General features: G+C 43.0%; 1 protein-coding gene across 3 annotated transcripts in view; it reads left to right on the top strand.

The window, feature by feature from the left end:
* Positions 1–21,796, top strand: part of CHST15 (carbohydrate sulfotransferase 15) — an 82,385-nt gene that overhangs the window by 16,492 nt on the left and 44,097 nt on the right. Inside the window, exon 1 of one of the 3 annotated variants that reach the window (XM_035137720.2) lies at positions 890–1,121. The exons of 1 other annotated variant lie outside the window; for it this stretch is intronic. The gene's annotated coding sequence lies outside the window, so the exon portion shown is untranslated. Of the gene's footprint in view, positions 1–889; positions 1,122–1,170; positions 1,656–21,796 lie in introns of those variants that run through there. One more of the 3 variants, XM_060274812.1, reaches the window with a different exon arrangement.

The raw sequence follows: 21,796 nt of genomic DNA, 5'->3' as shown, positions 1-21,796 counted from the left end.
CATTTCTACACAAATAGTTCGCCTGCGTGCTGCGTTTAGATCATTACCTATGACACTTAGATGATTTTTGTTGTTGTTGTTGCCTGGCCGTTCAGCAGCATCTTATACATGTCATAGTGCAGGCATGTGTTGCATGCCAATTCCGACTTTTCAGTAAGGATCTTGTGACAGGTGAAGCAGCCTTCAAATCTGCTCTCCTCAGGCAAAGATAACGAAACCACTTTCAGGATTTTGACATTGCAATCGGTGAGTGGAAGTGCTCGAAAAGAAGGGCGGCGGCGGCAGCAGCAGTAGCTACAGCTTAGGTTACGCGGCGTGTATATCTCCTCGCACACGCGCTGGGAAGAGGTATATGGCGCTGGGAACTCTGGATTGGCCCAGGCTCCCAGCATCTCATGCCTTTGCTTTCCTTCCTCAGAGCCTGGGCTTCGGCGCCTGAGAGTAAGGGTCCAAGCTAGCCTCTCCTCTCCTTCCCTTCGCGGCACTGTGGCGAGGGTGCCACCCTTGGGTTTGGCAGCGGCGGCTGCTGCTCCGAAGAGCGCCAAGGAACTTTAATCAAACTTCTTTATTTTTAGCCTCGCGGAGACTCACTCGCTCCCCGTCCTCTGGGGACTCGAGAGCGGCGGCCGCGGGCTCGGAAAGTATCAGCCCGCAGCTTTGGGCTGGGCTCTCTTGGCGCTCGGCTCGTGGCACTCGCCGCCGCCGCCGGTAACCGCCTGAAACGCCTTCATTCTTTCAGCCCGGAACGAGCGTGAGGGAAACGAGCCCCAGCCGCCGCCACTCTCCCTGTAACAGCAGGCAATTAGCTTCACGCCCGTTCGCTGAGGGAAGGCGGCAGGTCCGAGGCACCACGTCTCCCTCCCTCCCTCCTGCTCCTGCTCTCGCCCCGCCCCTCCTTCCCCTCAGCCGCTGCCCGGCGTGTGGTGCAGAGCGCGGCTTCGCGAGCTAACAAGCGGCTGGAGGCGCGACAGCAGCACCGCCGCGAGCCGGAGCCGGGAGGCTTAGGCTGCGCTGCCTGCGAAGCGGAGCGAACTCCTCGAACCTCCTCCTCCTCCCCATCCCGCCGTCCCCTCGCCCGTAAAGTGTGAGGAGAAGAAAGGAAGGGGGCGAAAAAGATCTAGGTAAGTGGAGGCGAGGCGGCGCGGGCGGCGAGAGATGCTGCGGTGGAGGCTTGACGAGGCGAAGCTGAGGGGAAAGAAGTTGAGGGGAGGAGGCCGCGGCACGTCCCCGCCGCCGCCGGGTCTAGTTTGGGACCCGCATTGTTGAGCGCGCGGCGCCGCCGGGGAAGCGCCCCAAGGTCAGCAGCGGCAGAGAGGGGGCAGCAGGCGAGAGCTCCTGCGTCCGCGCGGACTGGGGCTCCACCCCGGCTCTCGTCTCCACTTTGTGGGAAGAAGTTGTGTGGAGCAAGTCGAGGAGGGGGTGGGGTGCACGGGAGGGGGGTCGGCCTCAGTGCGCAGGCGTAGGAGCGTGAGACCTGCCCGGGAAGGTGACAACGCGCGATGCCCCTCTGGAGAGCCCAAGGGGCACGGAGGGAAGCGTCGCGACTGCGGAGCCCGGCACGAGCGACTGGGCGTGGGGAAGAGGCGCTGAAAACGCCCGGGGCGCCTTGGGAGTCGCGTCTGCACCCTTCTGGCAGGAGGCGCAAGCTGGCACAGGTGTAGCAACAAAAGGAAACTTTGCCCCTGCTGCTTTTATTGTACTCTGCGCTCCTTCCCAGGAGCTGAAGGCACTTTGTATGATCTTAGCCCATATTTCCGTTTCTCCAGAGCCTTTTGCCATAGGCTGGCTTTTTGAGAGACTAATTTACCTAAAGCTACCCAGGGAGTGCAGGAATTTTTACCAGGGTGCCCTCTAACCACTATACCGCGCTGACAGTCAACAGGCTAAGGAGATGCAGTAGCTGAGATTCTCATAAATTAAAAGACGTTAGAATAACCATGCACTCATCCAAACAGGGTTATTGGGGTACTGTAAGGAACATGGGCGAGTTATTTTGGCAGAACTCTGTCATAATGTATTGGTTCTTTCTGCCTTTCTTCTCCTGCCCGCTTAGTGCCACTGATAGTTGTACTCCTGACATCTATTTAGCACCAGCCATATCCAAGACAGGCTATAGGGTTTTGATAAGTGCTGCCCTCTCTTTGGAGTTCCAAGGTATATTAGACCAGTATGATGATAAGGGATGGGAGCAAAGGCATAATGCATGCACATGGCAAGTTACCAGAAGCACAGTTGTGATTGGGATATTTGTCCTGACACTCACAAACGCTGAGTTGGCATGCTGCAGGCTTGACTGCTTGTAGGAGTTCTTTGTACAGGAGAGTGGTCGATAGTATTTGTGTAAAATCCTTGGGAAGCATGTAGATTAGGCATTCTGTCAATGCAGTAGCAGATATTTAAACAGGATCCTATAAGCCCTCACTGCTTCATAAACCTATATGACTGTATTTTACTGCTATATATTAGAACAGGCATGAAACATACTGTATTGCTAACTAGAAGCATTTACTTCTTTTTATTGCCTTGAGGACACACATGTTTTTGGATGAGGTTTTGCTAAATCATTCTGGTTTTTGAATGAATGCCAGTCTATCCGAAAGAATAATCAATCTAACATATCGTTTGATCTGACAAGTGGTTCTATTATAAGGATATGGAAATATCTGTATGGACCCATCTATATATGAATGCATGTGTGTTTGAGTCGGTGAATGTGCCTATAAGTGGCCTTTATACATTAGCACAGTTTGTGGAGAGCTGTGTTTCTTCACATAGTATCGTTCGGTTGCTTGATTAGACTTCTTGCCAAAAAGCTTTCTGTCATGACAATATCCGCCACAGCATCTATAGAGAAGACGTGGTTTCATCTGACACAGAGACACTGGTCAGTCATTGTGCTTTCTGCTAGTGGTAGTCACTGTTCAGCGACAACTTTCTGATGAACTTGAAATGCTTTTAACTTTCCCCTCATTTCCGTCTTCTCCTGTAAAGCAACACATGATAGCAATTTCCTGGGGGGAAAAGCATTGAAAAGGCAGGAAAGCAGGCACATTATTTTGCATTTGGCGTGTGAACCTTTTAAATCCTCTTTTAAGTAGAGTTTTAAAATTGCCTTTCTCACTGCTTCTTAAATTATTGATAATAACAGTGAGGCGTGCAGTGTGTTGTGTCTGTTTCTTAATACACAGCCTGTGGTACTCAGCATTTACACTCTGTGAAATGAAAGGGGTACTTGATTTTTTTTTTTTTAAAGAAAATAAATGTGCCCCTTCAAAATGTTATGTGTCTGAAGCAAGGCCTTAGAAGAGCTGCATAATAACTAAGATAATGCAATTTTGTTGCCATCTCGCTGGGTTGCCTGTTGGGCTCAGCACTATATAACAGAGAATTGCTGATTGGCTAATTACAGCATTTTTATGGTGATTTGTCAGGAAAGAATTCTGAAGTAGCCTGTATCTCAAGTGCAGCATGGCTGTTCTTCCTGCCCTACCCTCATTTAACTCAAATCAAGATAGATATGTCTTCCAGGAAAAAGTGTGTATGGGGATAAAACTAGTAAATATATTCTGATAATAATGAAATATTCACATCAAACTGATGAGTTTAATAGTTGTATGTTGCTGCTGAAACTGGCTTCAGAATTCATTAACTATTTCTTATGTAACACAAGAACTTTAAGCATCTAATCACCATTCAATCATTCAATTTGAGCATTGCTGTATTGGTGATAAATGTTTTCATTTTACTATTATGATACTTTGTTCTGTAGACATCTGACCCTTTAGATCAGGCATCCCCAAACTTCGGCCTTCTAGATGTTTTGAACTACAATTCCCATCATCCCTGACTACTGGTCCTCTTAGCTAGGGATCATGGGAGTTGTAGGCCAAAACATCTGGAGGGCCACAGCTTGGGGATGCCTGCTTTAGATCACAATTATTGGTAGGCTTGAAAGAAAAATACTGGTATCTTTAGCAAAGTCATTCTTGAAGTCTTCACATAAAGAATACTGTCACTTATTGTTCATTTCATAAACCATGGCTTCAATACTTCTTCCAACAGTTTCAGATCTTATGTCGGTGAATATCCATTCTGAAATTATATAGCAGTGAATTACCTTCATTATGCAGCATATCTAAGATATATATCTCTTGTTTCTGACATATAAAGCCATTGGCAACTTGTAAATCTGGGCTAATCAAAGAATGACTCAATTTTGCACATTACTGGTTAGCAATGATTTTTCATGAAGAGTAAATATTTTGGGGAGATGACAGAATCAGATGTGCTTGTTTATTCATTTCTGTAGACAAACATTTCATTGAACAACATTAGTCTTCTGCTTACCGTAATTACAGAGGGGAATTCCTGAAATCACCAGTCACTATAATTACCAGTGTTCATTAAATGTGCTGAAGATAATTGCTCAAAACTGGCTGTCTTATGATATCTTGAAAGTTTCAGTCCTACTCTCTTCCACTATCTTACTTTCTCCTACAGTTGGGCACTGAGTCAAAATAGTCATTTGGCTTGTTACAAGCCAAGAGAAGAAAATTAATTTACATGCTGAAAAGAATGCTTTGCTTATATAAAGGTCACCGAACACAACAGTATTTATTGTGCTTGGACCCTGAGGGTATCCTGAAAATCATTCCAGTGTTTATAAATATACTCAACATGGAGCCGCAGCCTAAAGTCTGAAATCAGTAATTGTACAGTTTGGAACAAGGATAAGGAATTTCAGGCTGGATAAATGTGCCCCCCACAAATCCTTTCTGTCCAGACTTTGGGACTCCTAGGCCATGCCCCTCTCTCCAGGCCATGGTACTCACTGGCCCTGCTCTTCATTCTTGAGTATTTTTTTCCTGACTATCATGCATCCTTGAAATGGTGATGTTTCTTCCTTGTTTGGATGGAAGCTGGAGGTGTGTGAGTGTAGAAACCACTGACTTTTGCATGACTGGAATGTAGTCATGTTCAAAGATAAGAATCACCACCTGTTGCTCTCACCACTTTTGGTTCTGGCCTCCTTCAGTTTTGCATTTGGACATACCCACCAATGACACGTGGCTCCCAAAAGGTTATCCAGGAGAAAATGTGGCCCCAAGGCTGATAAAGGTTATCCAGCTCTTGTTTAGAAACTAATACAAAATTTAACATCAAAACCAACTTTTATTTACCTTAAGACTGAAATAAGAATATGGTTAAAACTTTTGAATTTGCATTATAAAATGCTTCCAATTGCAATATAAAATCCTGTAACAGGTTTTGTTATCTTTGCCCAACAAGAAGTGATTTAAGGCTAGCAAGTGAGTAAATTAAGAAATTTCAACTATGATATTTCAAATATTTCTTAACAGTTAAAGAAAAATATGAAACTGTATAACTCAAAAGCATTATAAATAAAACCTACATTTTAAATATATCTCTTCCTAGATAGAAATATGCATTTGCAAATAGCTTTAGTTAACTTGACTAATTCTCTCCTGCATGTGCTGTACTGGTTTTGTTGACATTGGCTTTTGATACAATTGATATATTGATAACTTTGCATTTAGTTCTTTGTTGGGGAAGACAAGAAAGTAACAGAAAATGTGGAAACACTGTGAAAATAATATTCAACATTAGGGTAGTAGTAGTTTTGAGGAACAAAATATTGAAAGTAGTTTCTGCATTGGAGAGCATTTTCCATGTCTACCAATATGTTGATGACATAAAAAGGATTAAAATATAAGTAATTGAACTGAGGACAGGAGATACTGATGAAAACTGCTTATCATCAAGTTGGTGGAGAACAGTCACCTATTCAGTCTTGCCTATGTTCCACTTGAAATGCGTATTTTGTGAGAGAATATGCTCAAAATACACATTTAAATGTAACTTTTCATGCAGGCCAAAGAAAAGCTGTCAGATTAATGTGAAAATGGGACAGAGAGGATTTGTGGATGGACACATACAAATGTGACATGAACTGGAAATAGCTTGATCCATCCACCTCTACTTTTAACACTCAGAAATTACTATATAATTGCTAAGTGGTGTTATAATTATAGAATGCCCAGTAGTTCCAGCTGACGAAAAAACCTGCTTGTTTTGAGGATAGTACTGGTAGTTCTCAGTTGGCAGCCAAAGGCATCATCATCAAATTCTGAGGCAGCAGTTGTGACAAATCACCAGGGATTGATTGGGGGGGGGGAAAGAGAATTATTTTGAATAATAATTTACTAGCTTCATCCAACATGATTGCAGTGTGCTTTATTGAGGTGATAATGATGTCCCTGGTACCTTTTGGCTGAGCAGATGCTATGCCACAGAATGTTCATATATATTCTGTCTGCTGAGGGAAGTTGTCTGTTGTCTGTGACTTTGGCTGAGGAAACCTCATTTCAAACCCAAAGGACAGGTTGATCTGTTTGGACAAGGCAGGTAGACTGAGTACTAGGAGGCTGAAAAGGAAGAGGTTTTGGAAGAAAGGGAAGGTAGTGGCTGGGAGAAAAAGGGAGTGGTGGCTGGAGGATAGTAGTTCAGCAGGCACTGAAATGAAAAATAAGATCTGGAAGGAACATATATTAATACTACTACTATATTTAATTAATTATTTTCTCCAACATGAGCTCAGGTTAGAACTATTTAAAAATGCAGTATTAAAACCTAGAGGTTACCAGAGCATAGGCAACAGACATTAGGCTATCCCTGTTCAGATAGATGTGTATCTGGGCCACCAGCCAAGGTCGATGGAAGGCACTCTACACCATTGAGATCGTCTGAGCCTCAAGAGACAGTGATGGTTCCAGAAGAAATGCCAAGATATGAACCTACTCCCTCAGAGGGAGTGTAACCCCATCAGGAGCAGGCCACCTCCTAGTCATTCATTCTAGTAGGGAACCACTCACTAACATTGCTTCAGTCTAGATTGTGCTTCAGTTTATTGGCCCTCATTGTGTCCATTACCAAGGCAATACATTGGTTCAGCATAGGGCCGTCTTAAGCATGTCTGGCGCCGTGGTGCGCAGATCGTTCCAGCATCCTTGCCCTGTTTCTTGCCGCGGCTGGTGGGCGGGCGCAGCGTGGCTGCCGCGTGGCTCCGTTGCACAGTGCCTCCCTGGCACCCCAGCGCCCTGGTGCCCCACACCACCCAGCCTTCCCCTAGAGCCAGCCCTGGTTCAGCACTCACAAGTAGGTCTCCATTTATATATATATATATATATATATATATATATATATATATATATATATATATATATCCCCCTGTTAATATCTTCTCCTGTCTCCATAAATCTTTCCCTCCATTTCTGTTGCTGGGGTGACAGATTGCTCCAGTGGACAACCCTTTACTTGCTCCCAAAGAAGTCAATAGGAGCCATTCACTTTTGTTTTAGGAGGAAATGTACTGAAGACATTATTTTGATGAAGACTGAATTTGCACCTCACATCTGTGACCTTGGAAGTGTCAGGGACAACCCCTTCCTCCTCGTAAGTGCCCTCAGTTGAATCTCCTTGTGTTTTATCTGAAAAGAGTGACTTGTTGATTTATGGGCAAGAAAATAATGTTAGATTGGCATAAGGACAATTAGCTTGCTATTTTTATATACGTTTAGCTGCATATGTCTAAGTATAATTAGAATCCATCTAGCGAAAAACTACTTATATATTCAGACTAATAACATAATCTCTCTTGCATCTGTGCAGAACCTGTGCATGTTTATCTCTTACAATTACCCTCCCTTCACCCTAAGGTCCCAGGGCTGATTACAACCTTGAAACACAGTTTTAAAACACCTTGCAATCTGAAAAATAATGTGACCTAAAGTGTCAGAAGCCCAGGGTAAAGAGGTACATTTTAAGTATTCACCGGAAACTGTATAATGAAGATGTGGGGAGGGAGTGCCACAAGTCATATGTACATATATCTGATGTGGATCTCCCTCCTTCCTACCTGCCCTGAGCTTGGTTGGCTGTCACTATGCAGGTCACAGTGGATTATGCTCAGTGGAGCTGACTAATAACTTTGCACCCTTCACATCCAACCATCAAGCAGCTCAATTCTCTTCAAATTCCCAATACATGTTGGCTGTTGGGTTGCTGAATATGGGGGATAGGAGTACCATGTGTGCACTGGCAGGGTGTGCTGCATTGCCCTTGGAGAAGTAGCACACAGCTTCAGAATGGCAATAGGGAGGGGAAGGATCATGCTGTCAGGTTGTCAGCTAATTCGTAGCATTGTTGTGTTTATAGGAAGGTTGCTGATTCTAATCTGCCCTTTGCGTTCCAAGTGCAAGTGATCCTTGAGAAAGTAAATCTGTTAACCTTAATGAAATGATTATTTTTCTTGGCAGTCCCATAAAAACAGTTTTTCCACATTGCATTTATTAAAGGATGCTTTCTTGGGGAAAAAAAGTTTTAAAATAATAATGCAATGGAAATAAAATTTTTTTAGGTTCCTTCAATATCATCATTACTGAAACATGGTGAATATCCATTTAATTGCTTGGGCTTTAGTACAGCAAACACATTTGATTTCCTTGTATCTCCTGTAATAAATTAAAGTAAAAAAGGTAAAGGGACTCCTGACTGTTAGGTCTAGTTGCGGATGACTCTGGGGTTGTGGCGCTCATCTCGCTTTATTGGCCGAGGGAGCTGGTGTACAGCTTCCAGGTCATGTGGCCAGCATGACTAAGCTGCTTCTGGCGAACCAGAGCAGTGCACGGAAACGGCGTTTACCTTCCCGCTGTAGCAGTACCTATTTATCTACTTGCACTTTGACATGCTTTCGAACTGCTAGGTGGGCAGGAGCAGGGGCCGAGCAACAGGAGCTCACCCCATCGCGGGGATTCGAACCGCCGACCTTCTGATCGGCAAGCCCTAGGCTCTGTGGTTTAGACCACAGTGCCACCCACGTCAAATAAATTATAGTACAACATTTCATTCAAACACTGCAGGGAATGCTACTTTGACCTGCTACACTATGATTCATGATATGGTGTTCAAAATTAATTTTATTTATCTCTCATGATAAAAGGAAGCACTTTATAAATGAGTTTTCAGTCTTACGGGAGCTTTTTCTTGATTCAAGTCATCTACTCCTACTCTACATTTACTTCTGACTTAACTGAAACTTCTCACTTCTTACCTTCCTTAGTGCTAACTTTTCCATTGTTGTGTAATCAAGGCATAATTAATTTTGGATAAAGGGAGTAGGTGTGCTTCTCCCTAGCAGTCATGAGAGTCAATTGGGTCTACTTCTGATGTTCCTTAATCAAGTTAGTTTTAATGCCATACTTAGTTGGTAACTCAAGGTTGGTTGGCTGTTGGTTGGAACTGTTATAAAATCAGTGTGGTTTTTTCCCCTAGGTGCTTGTAAGCATATTGTCAGGGAATCCTCACTGCTAGAGCAATCCCTGACACATATATCATAGAATCATAGACTTAGAGAGTTGGGAGCATGAGGGTCATTTAGTCGACCCCTGCCATGCAGAATCTTTTGACCAACATGGGGCTCCAAACTTGAGATTAGGATGGGGTTAGTGTTCAAAATGCTGAATGATGTGACAAAGATTGTGAGGCTCATAAGCAGTCCTGTTGTTTATTAACTTTGAATTTCTGCTTGGTAAGTAAAAAAATTACCAGTAGGTGCCAATAAGGCCTCTCTTCATTTATTTATTTTTTGTCATTTCCCAGAGCTGTTATTGCTCTTGATGCCATTCAGGTCTCCCCCCCCAAGTATAATTTAGTTGTTTCTGCAGTTGTACTGTGTCATGGTTTGTGAAGGGCATCTTGTGTCATCTTATGACTGTCTGCATTGTTTCCTTTGGTATATGTAAGGATCTGGTAGTTGAAGAACCTTTCTCAATAATTATATGCAATCAAATAAAAATAGGCAAAAAGGAACAATTTTTGCTGGGAGTGATAGGGAAATCTCTAACCAACTACTGTAATTATATGAGCTTACATTCTAACATTCAGAAGACACATGGAAGTTCATTTATTACATTCCTGTTTTCAACATGTTATTGATAATGGTGTGTGAGACACACACTTAATGTTAATATAACCAGGGCACAAGCTGTATTAGTTGCACAGGCTTGCTAGATGTTTTGGGTTAGTGCCAGCAGATTAGGTTTGTGCCTTTTTTTGCCACTCATACAGCTATTATGTGAAGGCAAACTTGCGCCAGATGGTAAATGTTATTTCCTGTGAGGTTAGGGGCTGGGATCCATGATGCTATTATCATGGACATTAAGAGGAAAAGACAAATATATACTGCACTTTCCGGGGATTACTATTAAAAAATACATCCTGAAAATTATTGGCAGATCTCTCCCATCCTCTTCCCTTCATGAAATTCTGTGAAAAATTGTGACTCTTTTAAGAAGAATGAGTTCTTGAGAAGACACACCAACTCTAATGGCCATAGTTTTAGAGAATTAACTGTTTGGGATCTAGGGAAGGTAAAATGAATGGATGAAAATGGCTAAAACGTAAACGTATGGTATGTGCCTGGAATGCTAACATCTCACTTGCTATATATGTGTTCTGCTTTCAAAGGGTGGAGAAGCACTCACACCAGTGCAGTAGGCAAGCATTTGATTTAACAAAGGTGCTGCCTTGTTCCCATCCATGCTATCTGCACACTAGAAAACATAATCAAATAAGTTGCTTATTTTCTTCAAAATGCTAACATAATTCAGATGATCATCCAGATATGATCTTCTATCACATTTGCCGTGAACATGAACTGTTTGTCTTTGTAACTTTGCATAGTTACAAAGCATGCATGACAGTTCTTTCCTTTATGCTGTGAAGGAAGATGTCATCAGATTCTGTTAAGTCTTCTACATTTGATAACAACAGTAGCTGGAATCTGCAATGTCTTTTTGCCAGTTTTTGACAATAAACTCTCTATTGGTTTGAAATGTGATAGTTTTTGCATTGAGTTGCTGACTTTTATCCACCCTGTAATGTGTGCATTTTGGACATTGGTGTTTCATGATATGAACACATCGTGCAATTCCACTCCTCCTTCCTCTGTTTTTCCTACCATGGGGAATGTGTGTTTTGACCAAACAAGAAAAGAAAAAAAAACAGAAATCTGGTTCAACCATTAATTTTAAAATAGATTTAGGAGCTGATGTAACAGTTATTTCAGATAAGGCCTACAGAGGGTTCAAGGATCCAAGACATGCATACGGCAGAAACCATTTTACATAGTTCTGGATAATTCACTACAATACTTCTTGTAAGGTTTTTCGCAATACATTCTCCATCTGTTCAAATAGTTTCGATATTACACACACACACACACACACACACACACACACACACACACACACACACATTTAGAAGGCCACAAAACAACAGAGTATCTCAGGTTGAAGAAATGAGTCAGAATAAATCAGGCTAGCAGTAAAGAGTTTACATTAGTGAATTCACTGTCACACTTGACAGTTTTCCCTTGTAGGTGTTCCCCCCCCCTTTCCAAAACTATATTGGCTTTTAAACTGTTTCAGTGAATTGCTAGATATGTGATGTGTAATCAAGTAACATGAGCTTCAGGTGACTCAGAGATGCATACAAATATACAAACTAAAGTGCATTTTGTAAGGCTATTTTAAATACATATATTGACTGTAATCTGCAAGGAAGTCTTCAAACATATTGGATAACAAATTCTGAAAATATGCCTAAGAAAGGTACGGCTATTTTAGTGCAAAGTAAAGCATATTGGCATGCATATATGAATCAAAGTTTCCTTCCACAGTGGTGCTATCACCACATACCCCAAAAGCATATTGTACAGCAGTGGCAGATCTTGGGGTCTCAAATTTCAGCAGCACCATGTGCAATGCCAAAATCCAGCACCCCCACTTCTCATTCTGCCTCTCACCTTCCAATCCATATAATAGTTGTGCTGCCCCTGTGATGCCCCCAAAGTTCTGGACCCAGTGCGACTAAATCGGTCATGCTCCCCTCAGTCTGCCTATGGGTACAGACCTGCTCCCACAGTACCACATCTCCAGCAATTATCTGAGGTTGGGTCAGAGGTGATGAAGTGATGAGGCTTCCAATTGACTTTTTAATTCACCATCCCCATCCCCCCCCCCCCGATTAACCTGACTTTTAAGAACCAGCAAGGAAACCTTTATAATTGATGCAGACAGTGTAACGGAGTATGGGCTGGCATTTTGATGATAACGACATCTCATTTCTGTGAAAAACGTTTGTGCACAAGCCACACCGAGTCCACAATAAACTGCCATGTGGAAGCATCCAGAAGACAGCTTTCTGTATCCTATACACAGACAAAGATACTAAGAAGGATCACTTGTAGCTTAGGTTTGTAGTCCCATGCTTCAGAACAAAGTGGGATAAAAAGATAAAAAGAACAGAGTGATAGAAACAACAGAGGGTGAAAAAGAAAATAAGTGGAGTTATTTTTTGATGCATTGAGGTATGCAGCTTTAAGTCCAGTAAGAAGTCCACCGCAATAACTAAAATACATATTGTGCAGTTACAATGTTTAACTTCAGAAGCCAGATATGGTGTTACCTTTCAATGTGGTCTGATAGATGGCATATTTCACTTTTTGCTACAGAGCATAGCACCAACACTTAAAATGCCACTTCTCTGCTTCATCTCAGTCCATATGCCTTTTGTTTCCCCAGTCATCAGAGATGGTCATTTTCCATAACAGAATTTACAGCTGCTGTTGTTTCCCAGGTACTATTTAGTTAAGTAGTTGTAGGCATGTGGATACAAACTATTGTGGGATTCCTACTTGGCCGGGGGGGGGGGTCTCCATCTGTGCTATAGCCAGCTTTTGATTACAGAGACCTAAACTCTGTGCACATAATGTGTGATGAATTTACTGTATAGACTTACTACGTGTCTCAGAAACATCATGGATTCAGTGGCAGCTGATAAGGTGGGGCAGTAAACACCAGTGACCAATATCAGGCAGAGACTGAGCGGCAAGAGAGCTCTTGGACCCTTTCTGATGAGCATCAGTTGGGGGAAGGAAGTTGCTTTCAGGATGGCACAAGAGCACAGCTTGTGAATAGCCAGCAGCACCCTGAAGTTGTATGGTCCAATGGTCTTGGGGACCTGTGGCCGCTCAAATGTTGTTGGACTTCAACTCCCATCATTGCCAGCCACCATGGCCAAAGGCTTGTGACTATGAGAGTTGTAATCCAGCAACACCCTCACCATTGATGTAAAGGGTGTTGCCTGAATTGCCGCCAGCCTTAGTTCCCTTAAGGTACTGGTAAATTCATAGGGCTCTTTGCATGTCGAGACCCCACAACCACCCCCTCGAGGATGAATAAAACACAAGGACACAGATATTTGGTTTAATTTATTGGGCAAAATTTGGCCACAGCTTTATTGGTTACAGAATGTGAGAGGTATTGGCTTAGGCATTGAGCAGACCAGACTATATCTGATTCCTGCCCGTTGCACAGGGAGTCTGGTAAGGGTAAACCACTGGTAGGGGGAGCCCTGTCAATGCAAACCAACTCGAGCTCCCCCCATGTTCCTGAAGGGGTAGTGGCATGGCCCTAGCCCCGCCCCGGGCTTCGGACTAGATCCACCCCCCTGGATTCCTTTAATGGAATACCCTTAAGCTTGGAGGGGCAGGTGATGGCCAGACCTCCCCTCCCCCAGCAACCTTACAAAGTTGTGACAATTGCTATGAGGTAGATGAAAACCAAATGGACTAAGCCAATTTGCCAAGTGGAAAAATTCCTACCATGCCCCTCAACGGTGACCAACTAAGGTCCATAGCAAGACCAGAGAAACAAACCTGCAAATAGGGAGGGAGGGTGGGCGATTGAGGAAGCGAGCCAAGAGGAAGTCCTCTGGCTCACGCCTCTGCTTAAATGGGTCCTGGCCACGCCTCCCCAGCCTGCCGATTGGGTGGCTGGCTGATGACATGGCTGGGATCCCCCAGGCAATGGGGGACTATGTCCCCCACCCCCAGAGGAGAGTAGGTGGCCACGCGGTCCACCGCAACTCCTCCCTACAGCTAAGTGGAGCGGACTTCCCCCTCTTGTAGCCACTCAGTGGCTGTGGCTGTTTACCATTTCTCCCCCACCCCATGGGCTGCCACTGCATGAGTAAAGTGCTTGTCTTTATCAGCAAGGTAGTGAAAGCATAAGAGCAGTATGTTGTAACTGTTCTTTTAGGTTTCTTGATATTTTATGAGTAGCTTTTAGCTGAATGTCACTGCAATTCAGTTTTGTTAAATCAAATTTAAGTAATTTTATGATTGAAGTATTTTCCGTGAATGTGTCCTCCACAGCCACTCACTAACAATTATCCAACACAGTTTTAGCACATCAAAATGTTCTCACCAAATAATATATAATTTTTGGATGGCACAAGCTACAATTTGGAGATATCTCATTCTGGCACGATACAATGAAATGTATAAAAAGCTTCTGCCAGGATTTAATAGTTACTTAATAGTAGCCTTTTAAGTGGGCACAATAATTTCCTAGTCTTTCAGGCTTTTATCCTCCAGCACTGGAACATTGGGTTGTAAATCGCGAAAGCATTCCAGAATCTGTTCTAAAATATTTTGTGTTCGTTTGTATACTCATCCCTGAGGAGGTTTTTTCTCGTTTAATTTTATCCCCTTTATTTTAAAGTTATTAGGGGTGGGGGATAAATGTAAGATAAAGACAGAACACATCATTGTCTCCATTAGCTGGGAGTACCACGATAATGTTGTGTTTCTGTTAGACAGTTGCAGTTATCAAAATAATTTTCAGTGAATGAACAGTTACACCTTTAAAAAAGATATTTGCATATATGTTAGGATGTAGAATTATTTCACAATATCTACACAATCTAGAGTGGTAGAACTGTGCACTTTCCAATTGAATCAAGATTTCTTACACATTAGGAATATAGGAAGTTACGTTCTACTAGATCAGATTATTTGTACATCTGATTCAGTGCTGTCCCCTTGACAAGCAGCAGTTCTCCAGGGTCTCTGGCCAGGGATATTTCCCGTCATTTGTTCTCTGATCGTTTTAAGTATAAATGCTAAGTATTGATCTGCATGCAAAGCACATGTGACTCCATCAAGCTATGGTCCCTTGCCCTGTTGTATCTTAAAAGAGCAATAAAAATATAGCCACAACACATAATATAATATTGCTAGAATGGCTAACTTGGATCTAACTCATTGTTTTGCACAAGTTGCTATATTTTAAGAATATTAAAAATCACATTTATGTATGGAATCAGGAACAGAAGTATTAGTCATGTGTCCCTGTGGTGCCAGGATTATTGAGGTGGCATTTCTTGTTCTAATCCTTGGCCTTCACCAGCAGCGCCGGTGACTTGTGTATTTTTGGCAGTATTTTTTGGTAGAGGGAGTGCCCCCCCCCCCATATTGAGAGGGCTGCCACAGTCCCAGCTTCCACCCAGTAGCCCAGGAGACAGGTGGTGGCTGGGACAAGTGTGGAAAATCTTTGCTTCACTCGTCCCAGCCATAGCCCGGCTTCTGAGCTGCTAGGCTGTGGCTGGGACAAGCAGGCACAGCATCATGTGACCTGACATGTCACATGACTGAACCCTCTCAATGTGGAAGGCAAATCGGCGCCCATGGCCTTCACTGTGGTTGTCCTTTTACCTCCTCTGCCTGCTAGCTGGTAGAACCCACTGAGGTCATGTGAGGCAAGGGATGGGGCTGAACAGCTAGGATTCGCTTAGCCCATGATGGAGGCTGATATTTCCTTGCAGCCATTTGCTAATCTCTATCCTCAAAGTGCCAGGGCCTTCAACAAAGTTACAGTTTTGTAAATCAGATTTTAAAATGTTTCACTAAGTGTCACCCGGATTTGCTGACATATCACTCTTGACATTCTCTCTCTCTTTTTCATCACTTTTCTTTTAATAATTCTCCTTGTCAGCTTCTCGCCTTTTGTGCCCTGCTATGGTGACTATATACTGTGGAAAACATATGCACATAATTTAGACCTGCCTGTGACAGCACTAAGGAATGAGACATTAATTTATAGACATAGTGCTCCAGAACTGATTGTTGGTAAAGTGCCCCCCCCCCAAAAGCAAGGTAAAAACAATTCCATGCTTCCATTGCAGCTAAGCCTGTGAAGTGAGTGGGAGGTTGCTGAGAGAGCAGAAGTGGTGGATTTGGATGTCTTCTTTGTTTTGCAAGAGCCAAGGCCTGGACCTGTGTCTTGCAAGTGTTGGGAACAAGTGACACAATTGGGACTTATACAAGCCCACTTCCTGCCTTTTCTAGACATCAGTTAGGACAGGTAAGCTTCAACGTAAAAATGATAGCTAATTCCAAATAAGTGGACATCAATCTAAAGCAGTAATTCTACACTTTGGGCAGTCCTCTCGGAGCTGCCGTACAGGGCTGCTGTGATCAGACTTGGGTTGGTAAGCTTTGACAGAGGAGCAGAAAGAAATGGTGGGTACCTGGTTTGGAGTAGCCCAAGAGGAACACTGTGGTGTTCTTAAAAATACAGCTTTATGACTGGGTTTTAAATTCCATGTGGCCAAGTATTTGAAACAGGTGAAATAAACAGAGAAAGAGACAAAATGGAGCAGGATATTGGAAGAACACCAGGTACGTCCTATGCTAGATTTGCACACCTTGCCTTCACAAGAAGGTTCCAGGTGGATACAAACTCACCCACCAACTGTCTCATATTTCTCGTTCAGCCTTTGGCAATTTAGTTAATTTTCTAAATTGCGTTTGAAAGAAAGAACAGGGGATGTGACTGTGGACACATTTATTAGCTTAGATTTTATGGTGGGTGGTGGAGAAGGGACTGTGAAATCAATATAGGGAATCAAACAGGGTTTCAGGGGGAAGATCAAGAAAGAGAGGAAAGAGGAGCAATATTTTTACCTGTGTGTCAGGGTTAGTTGAGGACATTAGGGGTTACCTAGTTCAGGAAAAGGATTTGGGGACTGGCCACCAAGAAAGACACACTCATGGTTGGAAAATCCCATGAATGGGGTTGCTATTCATGGTTGTGGAGGTTTGTCCCAGAAGAGTTGCAGGTTACTTCAGCTTCCCATGTGTAATCTATCTAGTGTAGTTTCAGTTTTATCTGAGTTGTGCTGAAGGACATCTTAACTAGCAGCCAACGGCAGTCCTTCCCAGCATTTAGCAGGATAAATTGCACCCACTCTTCCACATACCAGTTTTAGTAGTAGTTAAAGGTAGGTAGCCGTGTTGGTCTGACGTAGTCAAATATATATAAATTCCTTCCAGTAGCACCTTAGAGACCAACTAAGTTTGTCATAGGTATGAGCTTTCGTGTGCATGCACACTTCTTCAGATATACTGAAACAGAAGTCACCAGACCCGTATGTATAGTCAAGAGGGTGGGGAGTTTTAGTAGGTAATGGTAGTGGCCCTACCATTAGAGAGTGTGAGGCAAATGCCTCAGGCAGCAGATACTGGAGGTGAGGATAAAGGTAAAGGGACCCCTGACCATTAGGTCCAGTCGTGACCGACTCTGGGGTTGCGCGCTCATCTCACATTATTGGCCAAGGGAGCCGGCGTATAGCTTCCAGGTCATGTGGCCAGCATGACAAAGCCGCTTCTGGCAAACCAGAGCAACACATGGAAACGCCGTTTACCTTCCCGCTGTAGCGGTACCTATTTATCTACTTGCACTTTGACGTGCTTTCGAACTGCTAGGTTGGCAGGAGCTGGGACCAAGCAACGGGAGCTCACCCCGTCACAGGGATTCGAACCGCCGACCTTCTGATCAGCAAGCCCTAGGCTCAGTGGTTTAACCACAGCGCCACCTGGGTCCCACGGAGGTGAGGATAGGGTACCTTTTTTAACCAGGTGTTTTGGGACTACAATTCCCATCATCCCTGACCACTGGTCCTGTTAGCTAGGGATGGTGGTAGTTGTAGTCCCAAAACAGCTGGTGGGCCAAGTTTGAGGTAAAGGCATGACTTAACTGTAGTATATTTTGTTTCTTGTATCAATGGGGAGCCTGATCCAATCATGTGTGAATGAGTGTGAGAGAGCAAGCGTTCATCTCATTGTCAGAATCTGACAGGAAGAGATGGTGAGTGGGAGACCACACTCCAAATTCCGTCTTGGAGAAAGGAGTTTGGAAGCCGAAGAAAACCACTTCTCTTAGATAAGATATCTTTATTGTCATTGTCCCCTTGCAGGAACAACGAAATTACTCAAATGACTTTTATTACTTAAAATGACTTTTAGTATAAAGGAGGAACAGAATAACTTTTCTCCGGCATAAAATGCCCTTACAGTATCAAATCCTGCCTCGTGCAATAAACTAATACTGCAGTCATTTCCCCCAGTCCACTTCCTTAGGATGTTGTGATATTCCCTGGGTGTTCCTGTGAGGCAATGCTCTTATGCTGCTCCTTGGCCTTGCTGCTAGCCAAATCCCAATTCACCTTACAGCTGTTCTCTCTCCCGTCATTATTTTTCCTCCCTGCCTCTATTTACCACAGTCACACCTGGAAATTGGCTGCAGGGTCCCCTCCAAGGTTGCCAGACGCAATAGAGGACAGGACTTCTGTGCCTTTAATTGCCCTGCTCTCTTTTGAGTCTAGAAACCTTAAAGAGAAACCAGCAGACCTTTTGCTTGGAAATTAAACAAAGGGTCTCTGGTTTCTCTTTAAGGTCTCCAGACTCAAAAGAGAGCAGGGCAATTAGAGGCACAGAAGTCCTGTCCTCTATTGAGTCTGGCAACCCTAGGTGAGGATTGCAGCAAGGTGTTGGAAAATATGGCTGTTCTGTATCCACTAAGCCTGCCCTGCATCCTTTAAGCTGGAGTGCAGAAATATGACCTCTTGTTCCTAGTCTGATACCAGTGTAGTGGTGGAGACGGCGTTCCAGCACTCAGGCAGCAAAATATAGATACCTATGTTGCTGGTGTATTCTGCCATGCTTCTTTATCAGTACCACCTGTTGCTTTCTACCCTTTTATTCCTCCCCCTCCCTCCAAAGCAATTCTCATTTGATTTGGAGCAAAGATATTTGTAAGCATGACAGAAGTCCTTGTCTCTTAGCTGTAGCCTTTGCTCTCTCTCTGTGTAATCAACACTACCAATGTTTTTTTTAATCATAGCCATATGTTTAGATTTTTATGTTGATAATTGCTGCAGAACAAGGTATAAGTGACAGAACATTTAGGTGAGGATATCTTTTAAAACATAGATAACGTTTGCAAATACTAAAATATATCTATAAAGTCAGCAGTATGAAACATCACATTTCTAGGCTATCAGATGAATGAACACCCTGTTTCTTTTCCCCATCTCTGCTATAACAATACCACAGACATGCATGCCTCTTGATCTACTTATGTGGCAAACATATGAAGAAGCTAGTTTCTGCATGTGTATGCATAGCTGAGTGACGATGTTCTTGCACAAATGGGTGATGCACATCAATGCCACAATTAAATACTTGTATACCCTGCATGGGCTACCAATTTTGCACACATGTCCTCTTGGTAAACATGGATTCAAAAGGATTGAGAAATTATATGTGTAATAGAAAAAGTGCACAACTTACAAAAGTCTAAATTTAAAGTGTACAACTAGATTTAAGCCTGGACAGACTCTACAGGGATTGATTGGTAAAACCTGTAGCAAATTAAGGAATTATATATCTTTAAATGTACTGCTGCTAAAATCTCAAAGTCAAACTGCCTATGATGACAGCAGGTATTGTTGTTGTTTAGTCGTTTAGTCATGTCCGACTCTTCGTGACCCCATGGACCAGAGCACGCCAGGCACTCCTGTCTTGCACTGCCTCCCGCAGTTTGGTCAAACTCATGTTCGTAGCTTCGAGAACACTGTCCAACCATCTCTGTCGCCCCCTTCTCCTAGTGCCCTCCATCTTTCCCAACATCAGGGTCTTTTCCAGGGAGTCTTCTCTTCTCATGAGGTGGCCAAAGTATTGGAGATTCAGCTTCACGATCTGTCAGGTGTACATGTGCCAAATTACATGTAAAGCAGCAGTTGTGATTTATAGCTCAAGAAGTGTGTAGATAGTGCTGTTCTTTCTCCACCTGCTGCTTACAAACTTCTGGCTTGTCTCCTGAAGTCATTTGTACCTTTTCTGCTGGTCTCCAGTGCTAGAAGCGGACAGAAGAAAAGCAGCTGAAGGGATGGTTTCAGAGAGTGGTAGTCAAACAAAGTGTCCCACTGAAATTAATGAATGTAAGTTACTCCTGTCCATTAACTTCAATGAGTAGGATTAGCATTAAGTTTTACCTTGCATAAGTATGTGTGATGTGGGGAAAGGCTCATCAGCTTGCCTGACATGCTGTCCTTACAGCCACTAGTTTACATGTTACTTGGTTCAGTTATTGCCATTGTACTCCTCCCCAAGACATAGCTTAGTATTTCCAAGACCACAGCCTCCCCCATGACCACTGGGCTCCTCCTCCTGGCTGAATCCACATTCTCGTCAAATTTATCTTTCCCCTCTGACCAGTTCCACCAAGATGTCTTTATAGGAGTCATGACTCACATTCCTTTTTGCACTGTAAATCTCCCCATCTTCAAGTTACCAGGGCAGACCCACGATTAAAGAGCAGGGTCTCTTGCCAGCGTGAAGTTTGGCTCTGAATATATGAACTTAGAAGGAGGCCATCATCTGATACAATACCTAATTAAACAGATAGCGGCGGGTGGGGGGGAGTTCAATTTTAGCAGTGGTTTCAATATATACCACTCCATACTTTGGAGCAGGGTGCATTCCCACATGCAAGGACACCTTGCTACAGCAAATGAACAATTGGGAAATGACTTTAAGCTAAAAGAATTGTTCTGCTGCAGCCATGTTGGTAACTACCTCACAATGATTTCACTTCTAAATTCATTTTCTTTTAGAAGTGAAGCAATCACAAAGTATAATAAATCCATCATTCCACATCCTTTTTTTTCTTGTAAGGAAAACATCTTTGGAACCTTGAGAAATGTTTTATGTTAAATTGCTTCATAAATTGTATGCTTTGGGAGGAATTCGGGGAAGTAGTCTCTCAAGGGGTTCCAGAAAGGAGTTCATATAAAGTGGGATAATAGAGGTACATGGGACTATAATTATTACAAGTGTTAGTTTTGAAGCTATCTCTGTAGAAGTAGAAAGTTAAGTAACAATGAGAATGACACTGTTGACAATAGTAGCTTAAAATATATCCCATGCTTCAGCTAAGTATAGTGAAAGTTTATTTTAGAAAGAAAAGAGTAGAGCAATTTTCACTATGCTTGAAGATATTCTTCTGTCACTTTATATCCATGTAATAACATTACCAGAGCCTGATAACTGTTGTTTCCCTTATCTGCCACTCTTTTTTTCTGATTGTCGCTCTTTTTACTCACATGGGTGAGTAGTGCAGCCCAATCAGGGATTATATGGTGAATGTGATGACATCACAATGCTATAAAGCCAATAAATTTGGGTATACCTGCTGCAATAACTAAGGATAACTACGGACAGCTCAAAGTGAGAGAGTAGGTAATACTTTGATTTCAAAGCAATTATGAGGAAAGGTCAGAAGGGAAGGAGACAAGCTTTGAACCTGTCAAAAATGTTCACAAAAAAATCTATACAGGACATGACATTTACTATTTTGTAATATATAGCGTGTTTGGCTTTACACTTCTATATATCACTGCAGTACAGTAGTTCTCTTGTATGAGTTAAAGTGAAATAACTTATTATAGCCAGTTTAGTTCTTAGTTCAGCTCGGTTGAGATTAGTTAGAAATGCAGTTGCAGTGTCTGGTTTGATTTTATTGTATGTTTA

The sequence above is a fragment of the Zootoca vivipara genome, chromosome 5 (assembly GCF_963506605.1).
Source record: "Zootoca vivipara chromosome 5, rZooViv1.1, whole genome shotgun sequence".
Taxonomy (NCBI): Eukaryota; Metazoa; Chordata; class Lepidosauria; order Squamata; family Lacertidae; genus Zootoca; species Zootoca vivipara.
This window is presented reverse-complemented; position numbering and strand designations above follow the sequence as displayed.